The sequence below is a fragment of the Malurus melanocephalus genome, unplaced genomic scaffold (assembly GCF_030028575.1).
Source record: "Malurus melanocephalus ecotype Western Australia unplaced genomic scaffold, MMel_1.1 scaffold_742, whole genome shotgun sequence".
Lineage (NCBI taxonomy): Eukaryota > Metazoa > Chordata > Aves > Passeriformes > Maluridae > Malurus > Malurus melanocephalus.
In genome coordinates, this window is record NW_026623974.1 from 189,061 (window position 1) to 195,736 (window position 6,676).

The following is a 6,676-nucleotide window of genomic DNA, read 5'->3' on the forward strand; positions in this document are numbered from 1 at the left end:
TCTATTACAGCTCGGTTGTGTTGCTGTCAGCTTACACTTCACAAATACAATGGAAATTGCTTACAAATGCAGTCTTTAAGGAAAGAAAATGACCTTCCCTTCGGGCAAAAGGAAGTCTCAGACATTCATATAAACCTTAGGAAATTATGAGCTCTGTCTTTTGTTACTCACTGTAGATAAGGTTGGTTTAATTACATACAAAGTACAAACTTAGTAACTTCTAATTTATCTTCAGACTACAACAGGACAGACCGCTCTCAGATGCACAAGACAAGTTGTAGAGTAATTTCTCYCATTTTGACATGGCATAGTAGCAGTCCTCTCAGATTTGTACTGATAGCTGGGAGAAGAAATATCCTCTTAATGGTATGGTCTTAAAATCTGAAGAACATCGTCAGGTGGGGCCAGATTTGGGGTGTTGGTTGGGAATCTAAAAGTACATTTAGAACACAGTGGAGTGTGGTTGTTTCATCTAAAGCATAAATGCATTTCTGAAAATCTGGCTTTTGGAGCTTCATTCGAAGGCTGTCAAAGTCAGCAGAAACCGATGACWTCTGCAAAGCYTTGTATGTGTTGGGTTTCTGTAATWCTTTGCTCCATGTGAACKGTCGTGTTTCAGTGAGTRGCACCAATATTCCCGGCAGGCTGCAGTGCTTTTAGGAATCCCAAATCCTGTCCTATATTGGTATTAAGATGTGGATRCAACCCAAAGGCAACTGAAAAGGGTTTACATAGAAAACAAAATTTGTGAAACGAAAATAATTAATTCAATGTAATGAAATTATTTTTCTGACTTTGTCCTTTTGGTTCTGTTTTGGTTTGATTGGATTTTTCTATTGCCTAACATAGTCCATAATAAGTTATTCCTATTCTGTCATTTTCAAAGACTGGTGGTAATATAGTTTTAAGAAATAACTATTTTGTTATAGATCATAATATGCATAAAATTGTACAGAAATATTTTGTAATCTATTGAATAAGAAAAAAGAAAACCATGTATATACAGGAAAGTTTAAAAAAAATTGGAAATTCAAATGGAACACACTGAAAGATGTAGATATTTTGCTATTTATTTAAAGGAGTATTTTATGAGATATTGAAATGTCTTAAATTGATCGGTAATCAAAGTTCAAAGTCAGAATGCTTTTCTTGTAGTAGAATGTGATTTTCAGCAATTATTGCACTACCCGTTTTTGCACCCTTTTGTCTTTCATTTAGCAGAAACAATGTGCCTTAGCTGTATTCTTTGTCAATGGGAGTTTGGTTGTTTGTCCGACAAAGCAAATTCTTTTGCAGAAAAAGAAATGGATGTATGAAATACTGTATTATACCAAAAACACTGCAGTGTATATAAATGCTTTCTGTCATACGGTGTTTTCAGATGCAGAGTTTTAAAATTAAAAAAAAAAAGGCTGTCTTTAGGAGCTTGTGTGCACCTTGTTTTATTTTCAACCCCACCAATGTGTGTCTTATGTGAAATAACTTCACTGCTTGGTGATTTTTAGGACGAAAAATGGGCCTGAGCACTTCCAAGCTGTGATCCCAGTGCTGCTGCCTGGTCGGTCATTTCTCAGCCATAGCAATTATGGGGGARGCATTCATGGAATTTGGAAATCAGTGTCATTGGTCAGAGATCACTCACAGRCAGTGCTGCAGCCTCACCTGGGTGCTGCCCCTACTCAGGGGTGGAAGGTGGATGAACTTCACAGGGCTCCCAGCACAGTGGGATCCAGACACACATCCAAGTTCCTGTTTTCAAACCCAGATGTCTGCTTTGGGGCCAGAGCCTCCCTGCCTTTCCCACTGATGACAAGGAATGGCAGGAGAGGGTCAGAAAGGATTGACAAGGAGTTGAGCTGAGCTTGACTCTCTTTTCTGAAGGACATCACCCATGAGAAGTGCTGGAGCAGTTTCTTCCCTGCATCCCCAAAGRGTGCATCAGCCAAAGACAAAGGACTCTCATGGGCTAATGAATGTCCAGCTGGGTGCAGAAATACTAATTAGTACAAGGGCTGGCTTGTTACAAGAGCAGCAAAATATGTGTTCCTTTGCCTTAAGTGCAAGGATGAGCTCAGAAAAACACATTCCTTCCACAGTTCCCTGGTGGGTTATGGACCCAAATCAGCCATTGCCCAGTGTGAGCACTTACATTTATCTCCATACCCCTGGTCTCCACACAGAGCACTGATTTCTTAGAGCTGCTTCCACAGATGTGATGGGGAAAAGGTTAAATACTCCTCAAAGTGGGTAATTGGTATCTTTAGCACCATCCTCATGATGTAGTGCAGATTTGTCTCTCTGGGCAACTTTTTGATGTGGGATGCTTGAAAAACAATCCTTGAYGACCTTCCAGAAGTCTTTGACAACACCAGGAGTCTGCATGACTTTCCATGCACCCCCAAGCCGTGCTGCAGGTTCTCTTGGCAGCCAGAACTGTGTTTGATCTTCTGTTTTCTTTTCACCTGCTGTTCAGGAATTCCACTTTTTTGGCACTTAGATGCAATGAGGTCTGTTTAAACAGAGGAGGGAACACAGCGCTAATATTTTAGTCTTGGCACAAAGAAAAKAATTTCTGTAGAGAGGAAAAARGAAAAAAAAAATCCTGCTTTCAAATTTGAAGTCTGGTTTTACTTATATTTGGTATAAGAAGTTTGCTGCTTTTGTGCTGGTTTATTCCTAATCCAGCTTCTAATGGTCATGGCACATTGAAAACAACCCCCTCAACCTTTGTTTTAATTATCTCCAAATGTGTCATTGGCCACTGCTTTAAAGAAAAGGGGGGAAAAAATGAGGCTAGCAGGTGCACAAGTGTTTTGTTTGCTTTGTAGAGTTCAGTGAGAATCTGCTCTGTGAGGCACAGGAATCCTGGTGCACCATGGAGAGGATGATCTGAGACAGTGCCACACTGGYAGGAAGGGCTGTGCATCTCTGCTGGAGGCACCATCACCACATCTGTGTGTCTGTCATGCCTAAACTGWCTTATTGTGATTAATATTTATAGTCTAGAACATGGTTAATTCACAGCAATGACACAGAGCAGTTTACCAATAGCTGTCCAGCAAACCAACAGGTTTACATATTGGGTATGTAATTGCCTTGACAATGGGGATTTTGATATTTGACATTTCTTCATCTGTTACTAAAGAATCCTTAGCCTGTTGTCTAAGACTCAGAAGCTGTTCGTAAACTGAGGCTTCGCAAATGCAAACAGCTGTAAATCTTTGCTGTCTATGAATGATTGAAAAACAGAAGATGTGTGAGCTTGTACTAYAGTTAAAACCAGGCACAGATGGCARTTTTTCATTCTTCTAGGAAAGATGATCTTGGCTATTCCGGTGCCAAAGCAGCCCTCTGATCTGGTTTGCTCCCTCCCCTGGCTGCAGGCTCAGAGCTGAGTGAACCCCACCCGGATGAACCTGGAGTTGGGGGACACCGGGAGGACCAGGCTCAGACACTGCATGTCCTGAGGGAAATGGCCAAACACCAGTTTGTTCTGGCCAGCTCTCAAAGCACAGTCCTGCCAGGTTCCTAATTCCATGGGCAAGGAATTCCAGGTAAACTTATTAATAGCAGTAACACGATCCAAAAGTATCCTGCRTTTTGCAGATTCAAGCCTCGAGTGGCACCCTCTTCTGGAAGAGACCAGATCAGGCTTTGCACTTCACTAAAGCTAAATTATATAAATGTGCATGTTCTCTGTACACCGTGGCTGCCCCATCCTGGGGAGGCATTTGGATCCACAGCATCTGTGAATCTGGAAGCAGAGCTTTCTGCTCCAGCAGCRTGGCAGCAGATGCTGTGGCCCCTGCTGGGTCTCTGTCAGGCTGCTTGAACGGAAATGAAGAGACGTTTGAGAAGCAGCAGGAAAACGACACGGTTTGGGTACCCACATTTGAAGGTTTAAAACAGACATTTGTGCCTAATCAGCCAAAGTGAGTTATAAGATGTAAAGCACTTTTTCCTTCCCGCCCTGAAACATCCATCAGGATGCTCTGTGCTGGTTCCAGGCTGCCAGTGGTCCCTTCTCCTTGAATTAATGGCTCCACCGGAGCAGGCAGTGCAGACCTGCAAAGCCCTGAGCCCCTGGCTGGGCTGGCACAATCCCTGCACATGTCCACAGGCCTCCCARCCTCCCTGGCCATAAGGAAACCTCATAAAACACTTGTCTGCCYGTGGTGCAGAGTGTCAGCACTGACAGCTCCCATTAATTATGGACCATCCATAAAATATACATTTGATTTCAGTGCGACAGAGGCCAAATTTAATACTTGGATATGAATACAAAATGCATCTGTGTGTCAATACATATAACTGTATCCACACCACAGCAGCTGTTTTAGGCTCTGTATTTCCACTGCCTGGAAGTTATCCCAAACCTGGTAGCGTGGCTGCAATGGAGCAACCTTTTCCCAAGGCATTTAGTATTGCACAATGTACAGCCTTCAAGCAGGAGCAGCAGGAGCAAGAAGGAGCAAGTAGTAGCAATACTTCACTTGTATAAATGAGTTAAAATAGAGTTAAAATAATGTGCTCTTCTTGGTCTGTTTCTGTAATTGTTTTTTTTTCCCCTAACTAGGACTTGCATAATAATAAAAGCGATTTGACTAGAAACATAAAGTACATTTTAATGTGATCTCATTTATGAAAGTCTATCACTGGATACATATGGCAAGGAAATGAAAGTATTCTTATAACAGATTAATAGCCAAGATCAAATATTTCACTTTCTAATAGGGCCTGCCTATATGTGCTTTAAATTCTTTGCTAAATTTAAATTTAAAAGGGCTTTTTTGGTGCCTTGAAAGCAAGCCACTGCCTGCCACGTCATCCCCAATTTTCCATTACCGCTCCCTGATTTTTGCATTCATTAGCAGAGGATGGCTCCCGCCCTGGCCTTCAGAGGAGGAAATTATTTTTTTGACTCCAGTAGAAAAGAAGAAGTGCTGTGAGCTCCTTCCCAGCAGTCTGGCCACAGCAAGACCAGCCAAGCTTGGGGAYAGGCAGGGTCCTGGGGAGGGGCAGTGCAGGGAGCAGCATCACAGAGCGGGGTGTGGCTGTGCCTTGCTCACTGCAGAGACCTCACACCTGCCAGCAACTGATGCAAGGTCCAAATGCATTKAAAAGCATGCATTTCCTTCCAGAATTCCCTGTTGGGAAGCTTTTTTTGTTCATATTTAGTCCACAGACCCAGTAAGTCCCTAACCCCTGGATCAGCACCTCACATTCCCCAGATCTCTCTTTGGGGTGCCAGCACTTGGCTTCTTGCTGACTCCAAGCTGCAACACAGCCCYTTTTTTTCACATAGATAGGTAAATRCTGATTTAYTTAGTCCATTCCTTTAATTAATTAGYATCAGTTGAATTGGTATCAATGTAATAATGCATTGAGAATTAGCACAAGCTGTATAYTTCTTATTTAGGATGCATCAGCGTGAGTGTGAACCAGCACCACAGTGACTGTAAYGCTCTGTATCCACTCAGGAAATGACACCATTTGTGCCAGCTCACTCTTGATCCAGCCTCAAAAAGCAAAAATTCTCTCTTTTTTGTTTTCCCCCCACACTTGACTGGCCTTGAAGATGTCATAAAACAAASCAAGAAGTATCAACAGGAGACTAACACAGCAGCGACACTCCGGGGTTATTTTTAGCCCAACTCTTTGCCTGGTGTATCTCAGCTCATGCCCAATGTRCATCACACAGAACTGAAGGAATCTGAAAGTGGCACTGCCATAAATGAACCCAGAACCCCCCAAGCTCCCCACCATTCTCAACCTTTTTAAAGGCAGATGGAGAGACTGCTGTGCTGGGAAAGGGGCATCAGGACACACTCTCTTCACCCCACAGAGGAGATTTGGGGTTGGAAGAACCCTTAAAACACCTCTGTTTGAAGTGCTGCCTGCCTCATCCTGCTCCCTGGGCACGGAAAATGGGAAGTGATGGTTGGCTGAGCAAACTTAACAACATATTTACCCTTAAACCAGGGGCAGCAGCAGAGCTGAGCCGGGAGCTGGTCCGGCTGCTGGGAGCTTTGCAGCCCACCTGCCCTTCCTAAATTACCTCTGTACTGTCAAGACACTGGGCTTCTCTGCATCTCTGGGCCAGTTAATTGGGAAAAAAAACCCAAACCAAAAAACAAAAAAATAAAAAACAAAAACAAAACAAAAAAAAACCAAATAAAAAAATAAAAACAAAAACAAAAAAACCCAAAACAGGGCAAGATGAGAAATAGTGAGGTCACAATTTGAATCTGCATTCCCACTTCCTGCACGCCTGGGAAAGGCACTTTAGAAGCTCACTGTTCACAGTTTTCATTTCTGGGCTGCAGAGCAGGGCTGGCACTGCCCATGGGAACCAGCAGCATTCCTTCCCTGGGTTCCAAATGCCTCCAGTCCCGGTGCCCAGAGAGCCCAGGCACTGCCACGTGTGAGGCGATGACCGCATTTCAAACTCCCACTTAGTCATGGCAAATAAATAACTGCAGAACAAGAGCTGGCTGAGAGCTGCGCTTCACGTTACAGCAATATTTTTAAGTCTTGAGAATTTCCTTTTCTCTGCTCCAGTCTGGATAAAAAGTGTCATTAACCCCAAATACTGCTGCTCACGCACAGGCAGGCTGGGTTTCTTTATTTGCATAATGTTTTGGCTGGATTTCTGACCACCTTTAACTTCCTTTTC